Below are 27659 nucleotides of genomic sequence, written 5' to 3' on the forward strand. Positions count from 1 at the left end.
TTTCTAACCTCTGGAGAGTACAGCATTGTGGTTTACTCATGATAACCAGATATGGTGGAAAAGTTAACCACTTGGCAGTGGATCACATTTCTGTAATAATCCAATACACATTGTACATTGATTCATTTCAGATTTGGCACAAAATTAAGCAACAAATATAGACGTTTCTTTAGTCTTCTGACACCAGATTTGACCATAAACTTCACTCAGATGGTACTTTTTCCTTCTTTGCAGCTAATTTCAGTGGAGAGTCAGGAGCCCATTTGAAAAATTTTCAACCTCAAAATATACAGGTTTGGAGTCTTGATTGAAATCCAAATCTTTTGGCATTTAAGTTCATTTGCCTTTGGCAAAAAAAAAAAATCTTGTTTTCAAAAAGAAACAAGTCATAAGAGAACTTTATTTAAAAAGGCTCAACTAGCTGTTAAAAGGGCTATTTTGATGATGTCAGTGCAAGTGAATAAAAAACACATGGATTTAAATTCCCTTAAATTATACAAGCCTTTAAAAATTAAAGGAACTATGTTGGGCAAATGTGTTTTAGGTTTATTAACTTAGGAATCATTCTTCCATGGTTTCTAAACAGCCTTGTATTGGGGGAACACTATGATTATTTCTTAAACCTAAAGATAAGTGAGAACACAGAACATAGAGAACACGGTTCAGTAAGAACCCAGAGGCTTATGTTTGTGAACCCAAGAGGGAGTGGGTCCCTAACAACCAAAGTGAGAAATCACCATCTCCCTCCCCATCCAAATAATACAGCAGTAACAGAGGGAGAATGTGCGGTACACTTTCAGTTTGCAACTAAGAATTCTCTGTGATGTTTTATTTTCTGCTTAAATGTTTAATTTCCTATTGTGTAGACAGAGCCCTGGTAATCGAAGAGCTGTTGGATTGATACCAATTGTTGAAAGAGATCTGCCAAACCTAAAGGTTTCTTCATGTCTTCTGAAAATCATGGACTCATTCTTCTAAAACTGAAGGCTTTTTAAGCTTCCATAAATTGGGCAGCAAGACAGACAATAAATTACTTTTCAATTCTTAAGACAACATGACACCTCTTTGCAGAAAAAGATGTGGCAAAGTTTTGAAAAATGAATACATTCATATGCAGACTCTATAGTAAAAGCATTTGGAAAACACAAATATGCCCCCAGTCATTTCTTGTTCTTAATTTGGGGAAAAATAAGAGTTTATGTCTTCACCTGCTGGTTCCTTGGTCTACTATAAGCCATTTCCATCATGACATTGTGGTATTTTTTGGGGCCTTGAAATGAAATAACAGACAGAAATAATAAAATCACAGCTGCCCCAGTGACATCCTGACACACTTTTTGGACAACTATAAAGCACTAGGTTCTGCCTCCTTTGTCTTGGGAGATAGAGCAGCCCAATCTTCTGGGCATAATGGCAAGACTAACTCAGAGTCTCTATAAAAGGCTGGATATTTACAAGTCTGATGGTGGGGAATATAACTATTATTATTGGTGATGTTCATAAATACTATGTTTCAAGCTCACTGGTGTAGATAAGTACTTAGCATAGCAGTATATGGTTGATGCTTAAGAAATAATAGTTATTATTTGCACATATTATTTTATTTATAATTTGCAACTCTCCTAAAAGGTAAGTATTTTTATTGTCATGTTGCAGATGAGAAACATAAGATTCAGAGAGGAAACGTGACTTGCTTGAGACCACATAAACTGCTAGAATGTGACACAGCAAGACTGAAAGTCATGTCTGTCTAATTCCAAAGTCCATGCCTTTCCAATGAAAAATACCCATCAGAGTGACTAAAATTAAAAAGATGGACAGGGGGTGCCTGGGTGGCTCAGTCGGTTAAGTGTCCAACTCTTGATTTCGGCTCAGGTCATGATCTCAGGGTTGTGAGATTGAGCCCCACATCAGGCTCCATGCTGGACATGGAGCCTGCTTAAGAGTCTCTCTCTCCCTCTCCTTCTGCCCCTCCTGCCTCTCCTTCTCTAATAAATAAATTAAAAAATTAAATTAAATTAAATTAAAAAGATGGACAATATGAGAATATGGAGCAACCGGGCTTTGCACACCCTGCTGGTGGGAGTGTACAATCACTTTGGAGAATTATTCAGATTTCACTTAAAGCTGGATATCCTTATGTCTTATGTTCTCACAATTCTACTGCTAGATATAACAACAGAAATGTGTACATAAATTTACCAAATGACATGTGCAAGGATGTTCATAGTAGCATTATTTAGAATTGCTACAAAATGGAAACAACCAAAATGTCTATTAATAATAAAATGGGTATAAAAATTGTTTTATATCCATCCACTGAAGTGCCACACAGGCATAAAAATGAACAAACAACTACAGTCAACCACACAGATTAATCTCATAAACAGTGAAATGTCAGAATCCAGATTTAAAGAAGTACATTCTGCAAGAGTCCATTTATAAAAAATTTAAAAAATAAGAAAAAGTCATCCATCCTATTAGATGGAGGGATAATGGTTACCCTTGGGGAACAGAAAATGATGGGAATGGATTGTGCTTCTAGTATAACTAGGAATGTTTTGTTTCTTGATGTGAGTGTTAATTATATGGGTACAATCCCTTTATAAAATTTACTGAGCTGTGCTTATGATTTCTGCACTTTGCTATACAAAGTTTACTTACAAAATTTACTTTTCAGTACAAAGTTTACTTTCACAAATTTAAGGCATAACATCCTCGGGAAGAGGAAAATGAAGCCAGTCTACCATAGGGAGAGACATCCTGCCACCAGGTGCTAGGGCTCCGCTGATCTCCCTGCAACCAGTTCCAAGCTATGAAAGCATGAACTCTTTCAAATGAGCTCAGTCTTGGGATAACATCTGGGCAGAGATGTCTTAGACAACCAGTGTGTCACCCAGAAAAGAGGGAGAAGAACACAGTCTTCCTCCAACTGATGTGCATCACCCATGGAAGAATACAACTCCAGTCATCCACATGTGAAAACATTTTCCAAATACTGAGCCCACAAAAATTCTGGTCAGTTCATGGAGTTGAAGTCCATTCAGTAGCCATGGATGAGCATTGTAAAGCATGCCTAGCCACCCAGCCTGTGTTGGTGGTCAAGGAAACATGTGCATCTAGTCATGGCAATTTGAGTTGAGTGTTTACTGGCAAACCTCTTCAATCACCAACCTCTTCAATCACCAAGCCTAATAAAAACTTTTCCAGCAAGAGGAGGCAGCCTCAGTGCATTTTGTTTCTAGACATTGCCTGATTTCTTTTCAGCAGTGTTGAGCATGTGGCCATAGCCTAATTTGCATGGTTTATGCACACACCCAAGTTTAATTTGGAATCACAAGACCCTAGGGTCCCTGATGCTGAATAACCTGGGATTTCCATCTGTAGCACAGCATATGTTAGTCTGATGTAGTAAAACTGGGCAAGAAATACAAATCTAGTTATAAATGTATGATCAGAATGTTAGGTAAATTATACTTTCTGCAAGTAAGTTATTACCTTAAGACACAGTGGACTTTGGCATGTTTGGCCATCTTCCCATACTGCCTTCTGCCTGTAAGTACCCACAGAGTGGTACTGCCAACTGGAGGTTAATTTAAGGAATTTTGGACCCCTTGACAAATATGTTGCTGCATCTGCAAAGAATATTTTATCTAGGGGTGCCTACGTGGCTCAGTAAGTTAAGTATCCGACTCTTGATTTTGGCTCAGGTCATGATATCAGGGTCGTGAGATTGAGCCCTATGTTGGGTTCCATTAAGATTCTCTCTCTCCCTCTCCCTCTGCCCCTCTCCCTGTAAAGAACATTTATTTTATCTAAATCTTATGAAATATATACAGACAGATGAATGAAGGTAAAGTTTATTTATTTATTTATTTATTTAAAGATTTTTATTTATTTATTTATTTGAGAGAGAGAGAATGAGAGACAGAGAGCATGAGAGGCAGGAGGGTCAGAGGGAGAAGCAGACTCCCCGCTGAGCAGGGAGCCCGATGCGGGACTCGATCCCGGGACTCCAGGATCATGACCTGAGCCGAAGGCAGTCGCTTAACCAACTGAGCCACCCAGGCGCCCTGAAGGTAAAGTTTAAACACATTTAATATTCAACTGCATCTTATGATTATGAAGTACCCCAGGGCAGCGTTTTTCGAACTGTAGGTCTGTAGGTTATAATTCAAAAGAAGTTTATGAAATCAATTTAGGGGGTCAAGTCTAGCACTTTCAAAAATGAAAACAGAAGAGATTAGAAAATTTTAGAATGAATTGTACATGAATTGTACAGCAAGCAACATTTTTGATTGTTTCATTTTGTGTGCATGTACGTATGTATGTCCGGATGTATAATGTGTTTTTACTGGATGGCAGTTTTTAAAAGTTTGAAAAGAACTGCTCAAAGGTGCATCATAAACAGATATAATATTACAATGACCAAAACCATATCACTGCAGTCATTTTATAGATTCTTCATTTAGCAAAACCAGTTCCATGCCTGGCAAGAGCTAGGCGCTGAAACTAAAACAGTGAATAAGGTGTACCCCTTCATGGAACTTGCATTTAGAGAGGAGATGAATTGCACAACTAATTAATTATGGCATTATAATGGTCACAGTGACACTAGGAAACAAATTCAGGGGTGACAAGACTGAATACCAAAAGCATGTGAGAGAGATTTAGGATAGTGTCAGGAAATCATTCTGGAAAGATGTGATCTTTGAGCTCATATCTAAAAGATGAGTCAGAATGAAATAAGCTCAGTAAAAGAAACTTTAAATATTTTAACATAGCCTTTGATTTTCCTAAATTCCCATTGGTACCTTAAGGTATTTCATGCTTCACTTGGACTCCAGAAGAGCCCCTCTTTACTCTGAAAGCATTCTGTGTTATTGATATGTTCTCAAAACTTCCTTTTCATGATCCTTCATTCTACATTCAGATCGACTGATTCCTGCTTTGCACTGTTCATTGGTAGACTTCAGTCTGCAAAGTCAGCATCAGTGGCACTTTTTAATGAGTATCTGGAAGGGGTAGAGATGCAAAGAAAAGCTTCTGAGCCCTGGGCTGTGTGTTGACCAGCTCTGCTCGCAGCTTGCTGCCTCTTTGAGAGTCCTCCCTCTTTTCAGGGAAGAGAGGGACCATGTAATATTTGCTTTGCCTCACAGGAAACTATCCACTGCTCATTCACGTGATCCTTTTTCCAATTTGGGTAATTGAATGAGAAATCCCATGTTACAGATTTCTTCTTGGGGTGAACACTGCATTTGTCTGGAGAAATACTTCAAAGCCACAGCTTGGGATGGTGTTGGGTAGATGGCAAGCTGTCAGTCGGGCACAAGCCACAAAAATACCTTCTGAAGAAGGAGAGATCTTATTAGAGAGCTAACTTTTCTTCCTGAGGAAAATTTGTATGGAATTATGATGGTAAGGACTGGGTCAGAGCTGAAGTGTTCTGCATAATAGAGAGTTGACATTCCCTGGGAGAGATCCAAGAAGCTGTGTGCTGCATAGAAGAAAGATAAGAGAGGAAAACTCTTGGGTCTTCTCTCTTAGCTTTTGTCCCTTGTGGGTTTCCTTTGCTCCTGAGTTCAGCTTTGCATTTAAAGAGATGTTTGTGTCTGATACATTATTTCCAAGTGTTGGAGCAGGTGTGTTTTTTTCCATGATGTTTAATTTGACATGATGCCAGCAACAGAAGTCCTTGGTATATTTAAATTGTGAACAACAGCCACGCACTATACTGTATATCCAAATTATATTTAGCAACAGTATATTCTCCTTCCATCATCATCCTTTGCAATAGAGAAAAGGCTGTAATTTCTAGGTAAGTGTTAAGAGTTGTAAATCTCAGCAGCACAAGTAATATTGTTTCTTTTCTAGAATGTTTGCAAAATCTATTATTAAGGGAACTAGGAGATATCACACAAGTGCACTGGATTAGTCCTCTAAAGCAGTGATCTCCACATTTTGACCAGAGATTACAAAAAGATTCTAAACTACAGTGTTGTGGTCCTCTGCTCTTCTCCAGAGGAAGTAGAAAACGAAAATGAAGACAATTCTGCTAAGAAAATAAGCTTTCTATTTTGCTTCCTCTCACTTATCTTGGGGATCATCCAAATTGTGAAGAAACATTCATTCACCAAGTTTTCAACAAATTTCAGGCAGAAAGAACTCTAGAGAAAGTCTAAAAAGGGATTTAAAATTGTTTACTATGGGGAATGTAGCACCTTTATTCCACTGCCCTTCCCCCCAAACACTTTAATGAAGGCTACATTGTTCACTGATACTTCTGCATGAGTGAATTACTTGCTAGAAACTGAAAAATATGTTGAGTTTTGTGTCTCAGTAGGTGCAAGGTGAAAACAGAGACATAGCCATCAGAAGTTGAAAGAAAAGCTCTTTTGTTTACCACCAAAGCAAGAGAATGTGGTATTTTCTTTTATAGCAACTTAAGGGTTAGTTTGCCTTTTTGTTATACTGACAAGAAATAGTGATATAAATAGTATAAGTTAACTAGTGTGTGTCAGGGTGTCAGCAAACTTTTTCTGTTAAGGGCCAAACAGTAAAATATTTTAGGCTTTGGGGGTTAGATGGTCCATGTTGAAACTACCCAACTATCATTGTAGCACAAAAACAACCTTAAACAATGTGAAAATCAATGAATGTGGTTTGTTCCAATAAAACTTTATTTACAAAGACAGTGTGGGCCGGATTTGGCTTTCAGGCTGTTGGTCTGCCAATCCCTGATCTGTGTAAAAAGGCAAAAACCTTAACAGAGAAAAGGCTGAAATCTATTGATGCCCACATCAATCTTATGCTTTCCCAATAACTATTTCTTTGCAAAGCAATTAATGTAATTTTTTCCCAGTGGTTTGTAAATACTTTAGGGGCAGTATATATTTTCTTTAATCTCTTCAGCAAATAAAAACTTCAGAGTGATTTTCAAAACCATTGTGCTTTTTTTTTTTCCTGACAGTTGTGCTGATGTTACTGTTTTTAAAATAATCAATGTTTTTCCCCAGAAGAAAAACTGTATATCTGATTGCCATGTGTTATTAAAAAGGAAATAAAATGCCTTATAACTAGAAACCAACACTCTGAAACAAATCTTATCAGGACCCTGCCTGTGATTTATCAGGACAAGGTGGCATTCGCTAAACCCTATCCCAGAGAATCCAAAAATATGTCAAAGACCTGTATGTTCATATAATGTTTAAAAATTCATAGTTTTCCAGTTAGTGTAGTCCTCACTTTATAGTTACAAGGGACAATTTTAAAAAACCAGTTCATAGACTCATGGAGCTGGAGGGGGCCTTGGAGATCATTGGTCAACTCAGGAGCCAATGCTTCCATTGGACATCCCACTGTGCCCACACCTGCTTGCACACTTGGGAGTCTCTGCCCCAGAGTAACGCTTTTTTTTTTTTTTCTGGTTGGCTCTTGTCATTCAAGATGTTATTGTTACATATAGGCAACATTTGCCTCACTCTAGATTTTTTTCTGCCTACTGAGGCAACAGTCCTTTGACTCTGATCATTTTCCCCAAGAATAATCCTTCATATATTTGAGGATAGCTACTTGTCTTTCATGATTATTTATTTCCCATGGCCACATGCCACCAATTCTTTCCAAACTCCCCAGCTAGGGTAGTTGAGGAGTCTCAAACTTAGATGTCAACAGGGGTGGGAGATCGAATGTAAACAAGTTGAGAGCATGTTGGATGGGACTGAGGTGGACCAGAGAGGGGAAAACCCCAAGGAAGAGGCAGATGCTACCTTGCATCCACCAGTTGTTGTGTGAAAGCCTGGGCCAGGGTTACTGGGGAGATTTTAAAAGAATTCAAGGATTAAGATTTCTATTTGAAATCTCCCAATTTTTAAATGTTGGCAACTAATTTTTTAAAAATGTTTAAACACTCTGTAAGCCATACAAAACACATCTGTGGGCCAGATTTGGTTTGTGAAACGCTAGTTTAAAACCTTAAGTTTAGAGTCATTTTACCATCCTGGTTGCCACATTTTGTACACATTTTTATTTAGTCAGTTGTAACTTGAGGAATGTTAACCATTGAAAAAAGGGAGATAATTCGTTAATTGAAAGGTAAACAGAGAAACAGTAACTTCAACACAGATGAGCATCAGAGATCAACTTTACTGCATAATCAAAATTTAGGTAATATGTAACATAAGGTTAACTTTTTAACTGTTGTGAACTCTAAAAGTAGAGACATGTGTTAACTGTTGATGTGATAGGTCAACAAGAAAACATATTGCTCTTGTCTAGAAGAGGTCTCCTAAAAATGGGAATAAAACACTGAAGGAATATAATATAAAACCATTACCAGACCATATGTTTGTGATATAAAATGAGGCATTTTCTTGCCAGGATATCACATAACCATGGCATACTGCCATCAGCCTCCTTCTCCCACCATGAAAAGAGAGAGAGAGAAGAGAGATTCTACAGACATTCTTGGGATAAATTGGACTATAGTTTTATTATAAGTATTTAATTTATAAAATATACTCCTGGAGTTCAGTGCCACTAACCAAAGTAAATAATTATATCATTGGGCTGACAAGATATTCTTTTGTCATTGATAAATCTGCCCTTTCCATGACAGGTTGGCTTGCTGATTTTAGAAAGACTTATCTGGAATACATTTTTGTTCCTGTGCTTCTTGTCCTCTGTTGTATGCTCTGATTTTCAAGGCAGTTTGCCCTTTCCCCCTTATTTCCTCAAGAATCTGTTAGGAACTTAATTGAAAGGATGGAATGAACACTAAGCTCCAGCTGGACAGCCCCTGGTGTTAAGGTCAATCTACCATCACCTTATCTAATCGATGACCTCTTCCTCATGGAAAGGGTGGTCTTGGATGATTCTACAAGTCAGTTGCCGCCATAAAAGTTTCTTTGTCCAAAGCTGGCAGCCCAGAAAGAGGGAGAAAAAGCAGAGCAGTTTTGTGGAATATTGTATATGCTGTGAATCCATTAATTTTAAATCGCCTCTATTTCACAGTTCAAACAAACATCTTATAAAAAACAAATTCCTGGCAATAGAGCTCTGGATACTTTAGGACTTTTATTAACTTAAAAATTTAGACATTTCTTTTAGATGCATATTAAGATCATAGTTCAAATAAAATATTGAAGTTATATTGTAGAGACAAACTGATTTTAGAATTTAGAGTATTTTGTTATTCCAGGAGCTAGTCTTTGTGATTATTTAAAAAAAAAAATGCCAAGGAAAACTTTCCCTTCAACTAATAGAGATTAAAAGAGTAGACCTTCATGGACTTAAATTACTTGCTTCTCTAGCCAGACAGTAATTAAAGCAATACCATATATAGTTACAATATACAGTTCACCTATTGGTTGAAACCTAGAATTAATAACACAGAATCTAATACTTAAAAGGAAAAATACTCATCTTGTTTATGTTAACACCCCTGAAGAAATTTAAATCAATCAAGAAAAATAAATAACGTCTAGACAACTTAAAAACCCAGACAGTTGTCTTTATTTTCACTTTACTACTACAATAAACCTAGTTACCCCACAGGATTTATCTTTTCAAATGATATTTCTCAAATGCATATTACAGGATATAGTCCTTGAGCATTCAGATTTTGCTTTCCAACGTATGCATTTAAATTAATCAACTATGAAACGTAACAAGCTATTTTCTACAAACTTTGATACCTAAAGAAATTGTATTAATTACATTGTACAACTTCTATCTCCCTGAATGCCACCTTCCAATTTTGTTAATCACAGACACTGAATATTCTTCTTTTGCTGCTTATGAAACAGTTACTGTCCTGAATGGAAGTGTTTTGAAAATGTTGTAAAGTATAAGCCATTTTAATGTACAGTTTACATGGATTAGTAGAAACTTACCCACATGCTTCTCTGCATTTTGGGTGCATATTATTCCAAAGTGCTTGACGTAGAGTAAGCCATGACATTTGCTGTTTCATGTGCTATTGCCAAGACACAACTTGTAAACACTAGCAGAATTTCTGATCCAAATGACAATGTCATTGAGAAAGACTTCCAAGTCAATGTCTCTAAAGTTTTATAGATTAAAAATCACACACACACACACACACACATATACACACACACACACAAATAATACATATATATATAGGTATATATAATATGCAGTTAATTAAAAACTTTTGCTCTGTGAAGGACCTTGTTAGGAGAATGAAAAGACAAGATACAGACTGGGAGAAAATATTTGTAAATCACATGTCTGATAAAGGACCTGTGTTTAGAATGCGTAAAGAACTCTCAAACACAACAGTAAAAGAAATAAAAAGCAAAAACAAAACAAAACAAAAAAAAACCCTCTCAAACAATCCAATTAGAAAATGGGTAAAAATATGAAAAGATATTTTACCAAACAAGCTATACAGATGGCAGAGCAACTAAACATATGAAAAGATGTTCAGCATCACTAGCTATTAGGGAAATGCAAATGAATCTATAGTGGATATCATTGTGTACCTATTATAACAGCTAAAATGAAGAATTGTGAGAATACCAAATGCTGCTGAAGAGGCTGAGAAACTGGATTTCTTATACATTGTTGATGGGAATGTAAGATTGTACAACCACTTTGGGGAATACTTGGGAATTTTCTTGAAAAAACTAAACACACGCTTAACACACAAGCCAGCCATTGCTCTTTTGGGCATTTATGTCAGAGAAATAAAAACTTATGTCCACACAAAAATTTATTTGTAACTGCTCAAAACAGAAAACAAAATGTCCTTCAATAGGTAAATGGTTAAACAAACTGTGGTATATCCACAGCATGGAATATGACTCAGCAATAAGAAGGAATGGATTGTTGATACATGCAAGAACTGGTATGGATCCCAGGGCACTATGCCTCATGAAAAAAGCCTGTCCCCAAATGTCCCCTACCATATGATTCTGTTTATACAACACTTTCAGAAGGACAAAAATATAGAGATGGGTAACAGATTAGTGGCTGCTAGGGGTTAGGGATGATAAGAGAATGGGTGGTGGATATGAGTATGAGGTGATGGAATAGCTGTGTGTCTTGATTGTCACTATGATTACATGAATGTACAGATGTGATAAGATGATATAGAATTTACACACATTTGTGTCAGTGTAACACCTGGTTTTGATATTTTCTGTACTATAGTTATATAAAATGTAACCATTGGAGGAAATAGGGTGAAGCATGCCTGGGATCTTTCAGTACTTTTGTAACTTCTTGTAAATCTATAATTATTTTGATACAAAAATTATCTTTAAAAGCTTCCAAGTTACATAGAATCCATAGACTATGTATTAATTATTCTTAACAAGGTGAAAAACATTTTTTTAATGAGTTTACACCCCAAAATGCATGTTAAGAGCCTGGGTTTTGGAATCAAATAGGCTTCAGTCTCACTCAGTCTTTTCATTTACTAACCATAGGTCATGAAAAATTACTTTTTGTCTCAAATTCTCAATTTCTTCTCCTGTTAAAATATAATCAAGGGCATAATAATGATACGTATCTTATAGCATTTTTGCAAAGATTAGAATGAGATAATACGTGTGTTGTTCTTAGCACAGTGTCTGACATCGAAATATACCCCAATAAAAGAGAATTGAAATTATTTTCTTTCTTTCAGACCTTCATAGAGCTCTGCACTAATTCTTTATTTTACTGCTGTATTTAAATTGATATATATTTATGACTTGGCTCTACAGCTCTATGGGAAACTTCATGAACTCAAAGGACTGAGTTATACTTTAGATGCCATTACCACCTAGTAAATTATTGTGTAAAGTTAAGCTATTAAATACATACTGATCAAATGCATAATCTGCATTGTATGATCCAGTGGGCACTTTTCAGTGTTTTCTGAACTAATTTCTCAGCAACATTTGACACAGTTGACCACTTCCCCATTTTAAATCCTGCCGTGAACTGCACTGTATCCCCCCCCTGCCCCCAATTCCTATGTTGAAGCCCTAAGTCCAATGTGGTGGTATTTGGAAATGGGACCTTTGTGAGGTAATTGGCTTTAGATGAGGTCATGAGGGTTGGGCCCCCATGACGGGCTTAGTGCCTTTATAAGAAGAGATGCCAGAGAGCTCTCTCTTCACCTCTCGGCACCATGGGAGAATACTGGGAGGAGGCAGCCATCTGCAAGCCAGGAAGAGAGCTCTGAGCACGAGAAACTGATCACGCTGTCACCTTGATCTTGGACTTCCCAGTCTCTAGAAATGTGAAAAGTGAATTTTTGTCGTTTAAGCCACCTAGTCTATGGTTTTTGTAAAGGCAGCCAAGCGGGCTAATACAAATCCCTTTTGTCCTTTCTTATGACACTGTTTTCTCTTTGGTTTCTCTTTTATCTCACTGGCTAATTCTACTTAGTCTCCTTTGCTTCTCCACCAGCTTTTAAGTATTAGAACTCCTCTGTGCTCTCTTCTAAGATTTTTTTTTCTTTTAACTCTATGTTCCTTCTTAAATGATCTGATCAGTTGCCAAAGTTCCGGTTATTGTCTCTAACATAGTGATGTCCACATTCGTATTTCCAATTTACACTTTGCTTCTGAGCTCCAGACTCATCTGTGTATATTTCCACTGGGTTGTCTTACAGTCATCAATATGTCTAAAGCTGAACTCTTCTGGCAGGAAACAGAAGTTTTAATAAAGGATCTATTTGCAAAATTGTGGACAATGTTTAGAAAGAGCAACAAAAGTTGATACATTATTGTAGGCCTAGTAACAGCAGGAAGCTATTAGCACTCCGAGATCCATAGGACAAGGGAAGGAAGTGGTTACAAGAAGCCAGAATGAGAGAGACAGAGAAAGATGGAGGGAGAGAAAACACATAAAAACTGCATGGAGAGGGGTGTCTGAGAGACAGTGGGACAAAGCCAATCCAAGAAAACCCTGTAGGAAGAGATTTCTTTCCTTGGTACGATTCCCTGCACGATTTGCCTGTGCGCCCTCTTCAGCCTCATTGCAGACGCTCTCCTCCTCAGTCGGCATAGCCCAGTTGTGCATGCCAGCACAGTCTTGTACTGTGCCATGCTTCTTTTTGCAATAGGTTCTTATACTCCCAGCTCCTTCTGGCTGGAACATTCTACCCAACCCCAATACTCTTTCAATGGGTGTATTAGTTTTTTATTGCTGTGTAACAAATTACCACAAAGTTAGCATAAAATAGCACACATTTATTATCTCACAGTTCCAGTGGGTCAAGACTCCAGGCATGGTGCAGTTAGATCCTCTCCTCGGGGTCTTACCAGACTGCCATCAAGGTGTCAGATGAGCTCCACTGTCACTTGCAGAAGAGGGAAGAATCTCACAGAGGCACAGTTCAGTTCCTGGCGGAGTCTGTTCTTTGCTGATTTCAGCTTCTGGTGGCTGTCAGCACTCCTTGACTTGTGCCTCAACACTCCAGTCTCTGCCTCCACGGTCACATGTTGCTTCTTCCTCTTTTCTGTGCCTTCTCCTCTTCTCTTCTGTTTTGGTCTCAAATCTTCTGCCTTTTTCTTATAAGGACATTTGTTATTGGATTTAGGGTTCACCTAATAATCCAGAATGATCTCCTTATCTCCAGATTCATATGGAAAGATCCTTTTTCAAAACGAGGCAATGTTCATAGGTTCCGGGGATTAGCAGGACATATCTTTTGGGACCCACCATCCAACCCACTACAGGTCAACTGCTTGGATGCAGGACCCCATGGGTCTTCCCATTACATGCTCCATAGCACCTTGCCCTTTAGCAGAATCACAGTTTTGATTACCTGTTCAAGGTCTATTGTTGGTCCACTAGAGCACACCTCCCCACAGGTAGGAAACCTGTCTTGTTCACAGCTATGTTCCCAGTACCCAACATGGATTAAACACATGAAAAGTAGTTTGTTTTTTCTCAAACCAACTGGATCATTGCTTTTTCTCCCACTTTGCTGGGTAGAAATAGCCTAAGTCATCGGTAATGAAAGTTCTTCCCACTAATTGTGAACTTGTCATCTCTCAAGCTCTGTCTCATTAAAAAAGCATTCATATTCTGAATTTAAATGAAGATATTTCTCTTCTAGTGCATTGCTTTACTTTAGGAACCTCAGACTAATCTCATTGTGTAAGAGAAGGGTTGACATATAGATGGTGCAACTCAACTTCTTTACTATATAGTCCATGGCATATAAATGTGGCCCAAGACACCGTATCTACTTTAACAGCTCAGTTCCGTTAGGCTGATAAAATTCCTTTTTACAGTAAGAATATTTAATCCTTTCAAGTCTGAACTCTGGCTTCCTACACGCTGTGCCTTATATACTGCTGAATGCAGAAGTGGTACTCAGCAAATAACAAATAACAGCTACAATGATGATTGTAATGCATACCGTAATATTGTTACTAGAAATATAATTATGTGAATAGACAATTTACAGAAGAGGAGGGACCTCAGAGCCCTTGTGTTGTCAATCTGGCCTCTCTCTTAATCAGGGATAATAATAATAAAAATATCCCCCCCCATCTGCAGTCAGCTTGTCAACATAGCAATATTTATAGAATGCTGTATATAACAATGGCATCTCCATGCAGATGGATTAAGATCGAGGAGCAGCTGCAGATGGCTGTTCATTAACTGAAAGAAGAAAATGAATCTGAACAAAGGCACTTATGGAACCCCTAATTTATTAGTGCTGTAATAGGGAAGAGGAGCTCTCTGGAATGGTAACTGAGTAAGACTGGTTACAAAGATAATTGTGAAAACAAGACACAGATCAGTACAACATACAGGGGCATTTTATTGCCTGTAAGTTCTGGAGAATTACAAGGTCAACAGATATCAGACTCAACATCTAATCCTTCATATTTATTAATTACGTTCAACAAAGCACTTGCCATCAATCTACAGACTGAAGCTCGATTAATATTCTGTCACAAAAACATGCTCAATTTGTCCAGAGAGAGGCTAAGACTTCTTTTACTTCTCTGTTGTATTTAATATAGCATGTGCGTGCATGCACACACACACACACATGCATGAACACACACACACACACATGAACACACACACGCATTCCCCAAAATAATCTAATTGTGGTCCTCAGAGTGATTCCAAGCATTCCAGGATTAAATTTGGTAAGGTATGTGAAATGTCCAACAAAATGTCAGACATGAAGAAGGTACTCCCCAGATGTTTTTTTTTCCTTTGATGTCACAGCTGCTACACGATCAAGTGAATTGTTGTCTATATGACATCTCTGGTTTGTACTTCTCCAAAGGAGTCCGTAAGTATCTAAGAATTGCACATTAGCCAGGATTCGTGTTAGTGATTTCCAAAGTGGAAGATGCTCCATCAAAACAAAACAAAACAAAAATATTCATTAATAGCTAGATGGATAAACACATTATGCTGTTCCCATACAATGCAATAAAAGGAACAGACTACTGATTTAAGGAACAGTCTACTGATATAACATGCAGCAACACCAGAGAATCTTAAAATCGTGCCAAGTGAAGGTAGACAGACAAAAGAGTACTGTATGATTCCGCATACGAAACTGTAGAAGGGGCAAGTCTAATCTATTGTGAAAATAGATTGAAAACAGAGTAGTAGTTGTCTGAGGCCGGAGGTGGGGAACTTCTCTGGGAAGAGGGTGATGGAATGCTTGCTTCTCTACCTTGATTATGGTGGTGGCTCTATTTGTCAAAACCCATTGAACAGTTCATTTAAAATGACTTACTTCATGTAAATTTTAACTCAGTATGTTGGTTTTAAAAACTTCTTTGGAAGGGGCAATCTAAGATGGCTGTTTTGGAAGATCCTGAACTCACTTCCTCCTACAGACATACGGAATCTATCGCTACCGATAGGACAATTTCCTCTGAAAAGTAGCTAAACAGCTCCTCCATAAGGATAAAAGGACCACGTCAAGATGGGACGGAGAGGAAGAGATAAGGTCTTGCCAAAAACCCCACCCCCAGTGCAGTAACCCACAATTAAGAGAGATCTCACAAACCCAGAGCTTGTGAACTTGTCTTTGTAACCAGTCTTACTCAGTTCCCAATCCTTGGGACCTATACCAGAAAGACAAGCCCCCAAAATGTCTGGCTTTGAAAAACAGTGGGACTTATGTCTGGAAGAACCAAAGGGCTCTAGGGAATTGAGATACCATTCTTAAAAGACTCACATGCAGACTCTCTGGGGCCCAACACAAGAATAGCATTTTGGAAAGTGCCTAGACTACTTGTGAAGGAGATCCAACTGTTAATTTGAAAAAGTCTGCCCAAGGGGAAAGGGCCTGCTGGGATTCTCTCCCAGAGGGAGGCACTGGTGGGCGCCATTTTGGTACTCTCCCTCTACCTCGCTAGCACAGGCAGGTATATACACTCTTCAGCTGCCCTGCCACAGCCAGCAGGCATACCTTGCCATTGTGTTCTTCAGGGCCTCACTAAAGCCAGCAGGCATGCACAATTCCTATACTCTCTGGCTACCTCGTTAAGCCTGGTGGGCACACACAGATCACACAGGGGGCTGTCCTTGCGTACCTGGCTCTGGTGGCCATGGGGACTTGCATTCCTGAGTCCCACAGGACTAATAATCGGAGAGTCAGTTCTTGGCATACTGCCACCCCCAAGGCACTGCACAGAAGCAGAAGGCAACGTTCCTGCAAACTTCCTGTGAAAAGGACCTATTTACTTGTCCTGGAGCTTCAGCCTGAGGGACAGACTTCAGGTTTGCCACTCATCTAGAGACCATGGTAATGCTTTCAGGGGACATAGACCAGGAGACATCATCCTTGCACTCTCCCCTGGTCTGGCTCCAGCTTGCCAGTATCTTCCAGAAAGGAGCTTATACACTCATCTAGAGCTTCAATTTTTGCAACTGTTGTCCAGGGGACACCTCCAGATCACCTGGTTTGGAGTGCATCAAAGTCTATGACTATAGTCCCACAGGACTATATATATTTGCAAACTTTAAAACCTGCTGCCTGAGGGTCTGGTTCCCAATCATCCTGAAACTAGGGTCTGACTGAGATCCCTTCCTTTGGAACACTGCCAAATCTTGGCAACACCCTCAACAACTGGGACCTATAAGAATAAATCAGGCTGTTCAGACAATCACAAAGGTTCAAGACAAGTAAATGCTAGAGCAGGGTTGAATGACAGGGGGGTTGAGGGGGTACACAAAATGGATGAAACTTCCAATTACAAAATAAATAAGCCCTGGGGATGTAATATACAGCACATTAATAACTATAGGAAGTAATATTGTGGTACATACTTGAAAGCTGCCAAGAGAGTAAATCCTAAAATTCTCATCACAGAAAAAGAATTGTAACTTCGTATGGTGATGGATGGTAACTAGACTTATTGTCGTGATCATTTGTAATATATAAAATATTGAAGCATTATGTTGTACACCTGAAACTAATAGAATATGTCAATTATACCTGAATAAATAAATAAATAAATACTCCTTTGCTCAAGTATGTTTGAGAAATAATTCATCCTATCTTCTCCTCTCAGAAATTCATAATTAATCAATTAAAGACTCTTAATCCATGAGAGGCAGTTGAATCATTAGAAGCTCAGAGAAGAAATCCTATCATGTAGAACACTGATTAACTGTTGATTTCCACATTCTCTGAAACTATGTTACTTCCAATCCCTCCCATCTTAAAAATTAAATCTTATTAACACCCTCGGATCAGTTTAGTAGCTGTGTGATCATGGGTGAGTCACTTATATTTTTTGTACTGAAATTTCCTCACCTGAAAAATGGGACATTAGTCTCTATCTCATAGGTGTGTGAGGGTGAAATGAGCTAATGTTTATAATACACTTAAGGATAGTGTCTGGGACAGTGTGTTAGTTACTCTTGGAACTCATTTTAGAAAATGGAGAGCCTTCTTCCAATCACCCACTTAAGCAGAGAAATTCAGGATGAATAGTATTGTCTTTCCATCCCTGAAAAAGAGAGGGATAGTGAGTGACACTTAGTGAAGAAGCTGCTCAAATGATCTGTATGTAAAACAATGCATAATGATGCTCTAGAGAGGAAATTAAAATTAATTGATGCCACAGCTCTGAGGTTTACTGACTCTGCAACCTGGGAAGTCATGTGATGTCTGTAGACCTCAGCTTTCCTTCATCTAAATAGAAAGTGGTTGATAGAGGTGAAAAGCAGAGTAGTAATTGCCAGGGGTTGGCAGAGTGGAGAGTGGAACTGTTCAATGGGTACAGGGTCTATTTTGGGGAGGTGATGAAAGTGATTAGGATCAGATAGTGCTTTTGTTGTACAACAATGTGAATGTACTAAATATTGAATTCTACACTTCAAAATAAAGTAGTAAATTTTGTTTTATGAGCTTTTTATCTCAATAAAAAATATATGGTTGTTGTGTTAGATGATACTCAAGATCCCTCACAGTTTGTTCATTCATTCACTTATTCAGTAGTTTTCTATTAAACCTTCACTATATAAGAGGCAATGTGTTCTATTCTGAGGACAAAATAATGAACAAAAAGACATGGTCCCTAACCTCATGAAAATTATATCTTTGGAGGTTTTCTTCCTAATGATGACCCCAGTTTTGGGTATTATGCTTTGTTCTCTTTATGTCAGTGGATACTTTGAGAGGCTAGAAAGCACGCTAAGGGTCTGATGCCACGGCATGAGTTATCATTTGATGTCACAGACAGAAAGAATAAAGGGAAGGGACTTCCATTTACTCAGTGCCAAGTTGCAGCTACTGTGGACTCGGCTGTGCTTATCTCATTTAGTCTTCACAAGATTCACATAAAGTAGGTGTTATCATGTATATTGTACAGATAAACTAAGCCTTAAGGAAGTTAAGTAAATCTTGCTTAGATTACAGATTTCATAAGTAGTATAGCAAGGAGTTGAAATGCATAACCCCATGGTTTCATATAATACTACATTTGCTCTCATAATATAATTTTATAAACCTAACATTATTTATATAAAATGTAAAGTATGTGTCATTAAGATGTACAGTATTTACTGTGAAGTTTAGCCTCACTGTGACAAATGCCAGCAAACAGAGTTAATAAGGTGAAGAAAACTAATTAGAGACCAAGGAGCCAGTGATGCCTGAGAAATGTCCTTTGTAGTATTTACATATTCAAAATAATTGTTAATATTCAAAACCATTGTTTAGGATGGGTTTTGTTGTTGTTATTTGCATCTAAGGAAGGACAGTTGTTATAAAATTTCTTGTGCTATGCCTAAAAGGCTCTATTGATATAAAAATCTCATGCCCATCATAATTTTTAACCAGATACTGGCTGCATTATAAGAAAAAAAGTGACCCTAAAAAGGCATGTTCCCACAATCATTTACAGTTTGCATGCACACATTAAATAACTACTGAAATGCAACTGGCAAGAAAATTGAAGACAGATTGGATAGTAAAAGATATTGAAGAAAAACAAACACAGACCATTTACTTCGGTTAGTAATTCATTGACATAAAATTATTGCCACATTTAAGTTGTATTATCAACTGAGGTGTTGGGTGGGTTGAAATATTTGCTTTAATTAGCATCTCAATTGATAGAAAAATTGGATTAATCCCTCACAATACAATCAGTTGTTTAGTAGCTGGAAAGGAAATTTTGCAGGCAGCAAAGCATTGCCTGTTCTATTTTTCCAATTCTTACTTCTTTCTTCTTTTTTATTTTGAATTGTTTGGCTTCAATTGCCATTATAATGTAAAAGAATAGTGGTGATAGAAAGCACATTCTTTCTGACTTTAAAGAAGTGCTTCTTATGTTTTAGTACCACATAAGATGTTTCTTTAGGTTTATTGAGAAAAACCCAAGTTTGCTAAGAAATTTTCCTGAATGAGTGTTAACTTTTATCTAATATCTTTATCTAATATTGAGCTTTCTCTTTTATGGTTAAAAATTGTGTATTATATTAATATACCTTTGGAGATCAAACCATCCTCATGTTCCTGGTGTAATTCTGGCCCTAACTTATTTCTCCAGTCTCACTTCTTGCCAATTACCCTAATGAAATATACAGAACATTCCACCCTAAACAACAGCCTAAACAATTCCATGTGCATGGAATTTTCTCCAGAATAGACCCCATACTGGGTCACAAATCAGGTCTCACCCAATACCAAAAGACTGAGATTATCCCTTGCATATTCTCAGACCATAATGCTTTAAAACTGGAACTCAATCACAAGAAAAAATTTGGAAGAAATTCAAACACTTGGAAACTAAAGACCACTCTGCTTAAGAATGTTTGGGTCAACCAGGAAATCAAAGAACTTAATTCATGGAAACCAATGAGAACGAAAGCACATTGGTCCAAAACATATGGGACACTGCAAAGGAGGTCCTAAGGGGGATATACATAGCCATCCAAGCCTTACTCAAAAAATAGAAAAATCCCGAATTCACTAACTAACTTTACACCTTAAAGAACTAGAGAAAAAACAACTATTCATGCCTAACCCATGCACTAGAAGAGAAATAATTAAGATTAGAGCAAAGATTCAGTGAATTAGAAACCAGAAATACAGTAGAGCAGATCAATGAAACTAGAAGCTGGTTCTTTGAAAGAATTAATAATACCAATAAACCACTGGCCAGACTTATCCAAAAGGAAAGAGAAAGGACCCAGATTAATAAAATTATGAATGAAAGGGGAGAGATCATGACTAACATCAAGGAAATAGAAACAATTATCAGAAATTATTATCAACTATATGCTAGTAAATTAAGCAACTTGGAAGAAATGGATGCATTCCTGGAAACGTATAAACTACCAAGACTGAAACAGGAAGAAATTGATAACCTGAATAGACCAATAACCTGTAACAAGATTGAAGCAGTGATCAAAAACCTCCCAAAAAACAAGAGTCCAGGGCCTGATGGATTTCCTGGGGAATTCTACCAAACATTCAAAGAAGAAATAATACCTATTCTCCTGAAGCTGTTTCAAAAAATAGAAACAAAAAGAAAGCTTCCAGACTCATTCTATAAGGCCAGCATTGCCTTGATCCCAAAACCAGGCAAAAACCCCATCAAAAAGGAGAATTTCTGACCAATATCCCTGATGAATATGGATGTAAAAATTCTCAACAAGATCCTAACTAATAGGATCCAACAGTACATTAAAAGGATCATCTACCATGACCAAGTGGGATTTATCCCCAGGACGCAAGGGTGGTTCAACATTCGCAAATCAATCAATGTGATAGAACACATTAATAAGAGGAGAGAGAAGAACCATATAGTCCTCTCAATTGATGCAGAAAAAGCATTTGAGAAAATACAACATCCTTTCCTGATTGAAACTCTTCAGAGTATAGGGATAAAGGGAACATTCCTCAATTTCATAAAATCCATCTATGAAAACCTACAGTGAATATCATTCTCAATGGGGAAAAGCTGAGAGATGCCCACTCTCACCACTATTGTTCAACATATTACTAGAAGTCCTAGCAACAGTAATCAGACAACAAAAAGAAATAAAACGTATTCAAATTGGCAGAGAAGAAGTCAAACTCTCTCTCTTCACAGGTGACATGATACTTTATGTGGAAAACTCAAAAGACTCCACCCCCAAATTACTAGAACTCATACAGCAATTCAGTAATGTGGCAGGATACAAAATCAATGCACAGAAATCAGTTGTTTTCTTATACACTAACAATGTTACTGTAGAAAGAGAAATTAGAGAATTGATTCCATTTACAATAGCACTTAATGATCACAATCAACAGCCTGTTCTATTTGAATCTTGTTCCGTTCTTTGGATAAATTTACTTTCACACATCTATATGTTTCTTCTCCCTGGCAAGGTCTTCTGAGCTTCACTCTCTCCCAATATGCCAACTTGGTAAAATTATTGTCTACTACTTTTAGCTTAAACAACACTTTTTTTGAGAAAGTCTATCTTGATACTTTCTGCTCTCCAACTCCCTACCATAGCATTGTCTTGTGATAGCACTTTATTAAGTTGTAATGATCTGTTTAATTTTCTTTCTTCCTAAATATATGGGACACTAAATGGGAGAAGATACTAGGCATTTTTTAAAATAAAACTACCCCTATACCCCACAGAGGACTTGGAAAAATGTACCAAATTAATAAATACTGAAAAAAAAAAAAAAAGAACGGTGGTTGGGGAGAGTGAGAAAATAGCTTCAATTTAAATATCTGAGGTAACTCAAAACATGAAAAAGTTTGTTTTTCCTTTAATTAGCTTCAAAATTTTCTGGTTTCATTCAAATCATGCTGTATATATAGCAAAGCATGAAAAGAAATTCTTGAGGCTATGGGCCACCATGAAGAAGCAACATTGATGGAGAATGGAGAAAAGACAGGTCTGTGTAGAATATATATATTTTATTTTTTTTTAATTATTTTTTTTAAAGATTATTTATTTATTTATTTATTTGAGAGAGCGAGAGAGAATGAGAGAGAGAGAGCATGAGGAGGGGAGGGTCAGAGGGAGAAGCAGACTCCCCGCTGAGCAGGGAGCCTGATGTGGGACCCGATCACAGGACTCCAGGATCATGACCTGAGCCGAAGGCAGTCACTTAACCAACTGAGCCACCCAGGCACCCTAGAATATATATATTTTAATGTCATCTTATGTAAATAACTGTAAGACATTGATTCATGTTTAGGATTTGAAAACTATCATTGTTAATAAACCCTAGCAGTTGTGATATACAAACACTTCAGCTTAGGTATTCAGATGTTGAAATGCCAGTGGCTCTGAGGTTGTCACAGAAGGTCCTAAGCAACAATAGGACAAGGGAACAAAGTGATAGAAGAGAAGGGAACAAAACAATTAGTTCTAAGACAACCTTCATGAGAATAAAAGTCAAGGGTGCTAAAAGTAAGCAAAAGATCAAACGGAGATGAGCTTGATTCTTGACCTTTTCTAGATTAATTGAATTCTATTTCAGTGCTGATATCATGTTCTCATTTAGATTTCCTTTTCCTTTCCACTCCATTCTCACTGCTCACCTCTTGGTTTATACTCTCAACAGTTTATGCCTGTATTCTTGCCATCAATCTCTTCCTGTTCCCACCTATTCTTCTTTCTAGGACTACTGCTGTACCCATTTTTTCCCACTTCATCCAGATACATCTATTTGTCTTGCCTGTAATGCCAGCAGGCTTAAGGGTCTGTCCATGACATAGCAGGAAGCATATCAAATGTTCTGGATTGAACCATCACATTGCTTCAACTTCAGACTTCTTACTTGCCAAGAAGAGGTGGGAGTGAGAGCTGCCACATTCTTATAGTCCAGTCTTCTTTCTGATCACTTTGGGTCCGCCTTCTTACATGGGTTTCTAAGTGCCAGGCTAATCTCCCTGGCTTTTCTGGTTCATCTCTGTTCCTCCCACTCTTGCCATCTACCTGATTACCAATATCCTGACCAGATGCCAAATTTCCCTGCCCATTCATCACCTTGAACACAAAAGTTAAATGTTCCCAGTCTTTTCATGCATCCCAGAAATTGTCTTGACCTCATTGCTTTTGTGAACACCTTAATTTCTTTCAGGAATCAGGAAGGTCTTCAGAAATCAGGAAGGTCACATGTAGATAAATAAACAAAAGTCAATAAAGAGACAGAATGGGACAGACTCTGTTTCTCTTGCATTCATGCTGATTCAGAGTTAAACTACTTGTTGCTGACTCTTACTCTCCTGACTGATTCTGCTTTGGACATTTACCCACACTTGACCTCCCAGCCACCTTGTCTTTTCTCTAGGCTACCACCCATGGTCTGCAGCATCCATACCCACTTGCTATCAAAAAGACCTGCTTTTATAATTTTCTATCCTCTCCACATAAAAATCCACAAAATTCATTACTTACCACAATGGCTTTCACATTATGCTTCTCTCTAACTAGTGCCCAGGTGTTCCACTGCAAACTACAAAGAATGGGAATCTTTCTCTGTTATAGCAAAAATTAAATGACTGGATTGAATTTTCTCATTTTAATATCTTCTTTTAGTCATAGTACACAGCAAAATCTTAAGCACTTAATAGGCCAGTGAATAAATATTCATTGATTTGACTTTACCAATGTTTGTGGTTTGGGATTTATATGAAATTAAAAGCAGGTTCCCAAGGACTAAAGGGTTTTGGGGATTTTTTATGGTTGCACTGTGGTCTCTTGATAATTTGGGAATATGATGAAATGATGACATAACATGTCAAACAGGTATCTACTATCTATATTTATACTACGTATCTATTATACTACATATATTATGTATGATTATTCAAAGTATATATGTACTTATGGTCATGTATATATACACAAAATATAAATAAATATGTCCACACACATGCACACACTCACTTGCACGTTCATACACATATGCACATGCACACATACAAAGTATCACTAATAGTGTGACTCCTGCTAGTGAACATTTGTAACTCTAATATGTTTTCCTTTATAAATGAGAGGAATAATATTCTCTACATCTCCCTAATCCTTTTCCCTTTACCTCTTTTTGCTTTTTAGGTTTTGAAATATAAAGATTGTATGTTTTTGATTAAAATAAAAATTCTCTTTCTGTTAATAATCCGAATTAATTTCAAAGCTAAGACTAAAGTTCCTTTGGAAATATGCCTAGGAGACCCCATGAGTGTCTGGTAACACTTAAACCTTCACTAAGTATCCTATTATATATTTATCATATAACATATCTGTTTATATCAAGCTTTACAATAAGTCACTCTCATGCATTAGGCACACATATGGATTGTTTAATGACATTGGCATGTCTTCTGTCTCCAGAGCAGTTTCCTGCCATGGCATCCACACACTATAAAAAAATTATAGATGCATTTTTTTTTTTTTTGAGCAAGGAATGAATTTTGGAATGACAGCCTGGCTCTGCTCCATGATCTAAAAAAATGAATGATAAAACTTTTTCAAAAACTGTGGTTAAAAAAAAATTCTAAAATACTGATTTACAAAGATCCCTGAACTTGCTTTAGTCACTGGAAATTTAGTAGCACTGGTAACTTATTCTGGTAATCTAGATGACACTCACTATTCTATTTGCTGCTTTTCCAAACCAGTAATCTGGGGAGACATTTATAATAACTGTTTTCCTTAATCCCCAGCTGAACTGATAAAGGTGATTTTCTGAAATTTCTGGAGGAAAAAGGCATTCCAAGTAATCACTGATGGACAGACTACAGATATCTAAAAATAGAAGGACATTGGTTCCTACTTTCACAAAAAGAATCTGATGTCAGCAGTGTCAGGAAATGCAACCTAACCAGAGTGAAAACACCCCATGGGGTTATATAACTCACTGGAGTCATTTTCAGGTTCTGCATGTAAATTGTATAAAAATCCCAACAATATAATCCTCAGGATATGGGGATGATTGGCAGGCTGCAAAGCTTTTTCTTTAGACTCAAACAGTTCTTTGATACAAACAATATTTTTCATTTCAAAGGTAATTGTTGGTAGCCAATAGGCACTGATAGTCCCATGTGGGTAGCACAATAAGTACATTGCCTTTCAAAAAACAGTATTGCTTTTCATGTGATAGAGACCATTTGTGCAATTGAAAACCCATTCAGAAAGCACACTGATAGACAGACCCTTTAAAATTCCAAGATGTAAATGTATTGAAGTGCACTATCAGACAGGCTCTCACACAAAAGCTCCTTGGAAAATAATTTAATATATATATTCAACCATCACTATATTTACTTTTTTGGCAATAATTCCTTTTCCCTTATTTTCCACTACACTTAGCAGAAAATCTCAGCTGCGTCTCGGCTGAAACAAAGACAAGCCACAGTTCCAAATTTCAGTTGTTATCATTGTCTCAGTTACTGTTTCCCATTGTCCCATTTTTGTTTCTTACCAGAAATTTGTAAAACCTACAAGACTCAGAGATGATAAATTATTCCATAGCCTAACCCTGGCCAAAAATGTCCAGGAAAGTAGATTTTTCAAGTTAATCTTGTAAATTGTCTCTTTTTATCTCTAGGGTGAGTTTATCTTATACCAAATAGCAAATGGTTTTTATCTTTTCATTTTATTTGTACTAATACTTTTCAGTCAGAGAGCAGGCCAGTGAGAGAGATCTTCAGGCTGTTCAGTATTTGTACTTATTGACAGAGCTGGAGAAAACATGTCATAAGAGAGTGTAACAAAGTGAACTATTCAACATAAAGCCAAGAATAAAGGATTCTGCATTACTATTCATCAAGAGATAAAACATAATCCTATTAAGAAATCAAAGTACAGTTCTAAAAGATTTCCACATTCAAAATTCTGAGTGATCAGCTGTCTGAAAGAAAATCGATTCTTACATCACATCAAGAACAATCTTTTATGAATCTCTACATAACTATTGATAGCAATGCAATTAAAATAATAAAAGTTCAGTGACAATCTTGAGGCATTATTTAATCAATTCCTATAAAATGAAAAATGAAAAGCTTATTTAGCTGGGTCTTGGTACCTGGGAAGAATTAGGTCACAATATAAAATTGGTGTGGGAATCAAGATACACAGTTCATCTTTTCTCCGCATCAAGTCACTGTGTAACCTTCAACCAGTTGCTTAATCCCTCTGTTTCATTTTTACCTTGTGTGAAAATGAGAGTTCATTTAAACCACAAAATCAACAGAGATGCCAGAAGGACTGAAGACATCATTTTCCTTAAAGTATCATAACCATTGTGAAACACAGATCCATGCACTAAAATTAAAAGACTATATTTCAAAATTAATGCTTTTACTTAACAATGTGCTAGGAAGGCTGGATACTCTCTACTACAAATGTAGAGATTTCAAATGCTATTTTTAAATGAATGTCTTTAGGCTTTTTCAGTTTTCCTTTTATGGTTTGTACCTAATCTAGGGTCTCCTGGGCTGTATTTGCTGTACCAAAGTCATTATCATCAAATAGTGGAGATTCTTTGGCACAACTCCAGAAAGCTTGTTAATGACAACACTGTAATAATGCCTTATATATGCATACTGATTTGCACTTTACAGTCTAATTTACATAATGCTCTCTTGGTTACTAAACAATTCTGTTTTAAGGGTGATGGTACACACTTACTATGACTTCAGTCCTATTGAAGTAGAGTTGGTGGTTTGTCATCCAGAGATGGAATATTGGAATATTTCTGGGATTTTGCCACTTAAGCCAAACGATATGATTCATCAGTGTGATCTTCATCATTGGATACGATAACACACATTTTGCTGTAGTGGGGAGTGAACACCAGGGCCCACAGGTCAAGATAGCTAAAATGAGTCAAGGGACACTGCTGTTGTTGAGACAACAGGGAGGGCTAAATGCTCTGTCCAGCTGGAGATTCAGTACTGATTGTTGCCATGTGTCAACTCAAGCTCTGCAAAATTTTAAAGAAAAACATAAAATCTGTAGACATCTATGTAGAATATCCTAATTCTTAAAAATAGTAACCAAACTGTTTTGAGAACTCTGAGAAACACCTCTGTGCCATGACATCATAATTGTGCCCTTGGAGGTCTCATATTATCAAAAAGTTCATTATAATTTTCGAGGAGCAAGATGGTGGAGGAGTAGGAGACCTAAATTTCATCTGGTCCCAGGAATTCAGCTACATAGGGATCAAACCATTC

This window comes from Neomonachus schauinslandi, chromosome 6, assembly GCF_002201575.2.
Source record: "Neomonachus schauinslandi chromosome 6, ASM220157v2, whole genome shotgun sequence".
NCBI classification, from domain to species: Eukaryota; Metazoa; Chordata; class Mammalia; order Carnivora; family Phocidae; genus Neomonachus; species Neomonachus schauinslandi.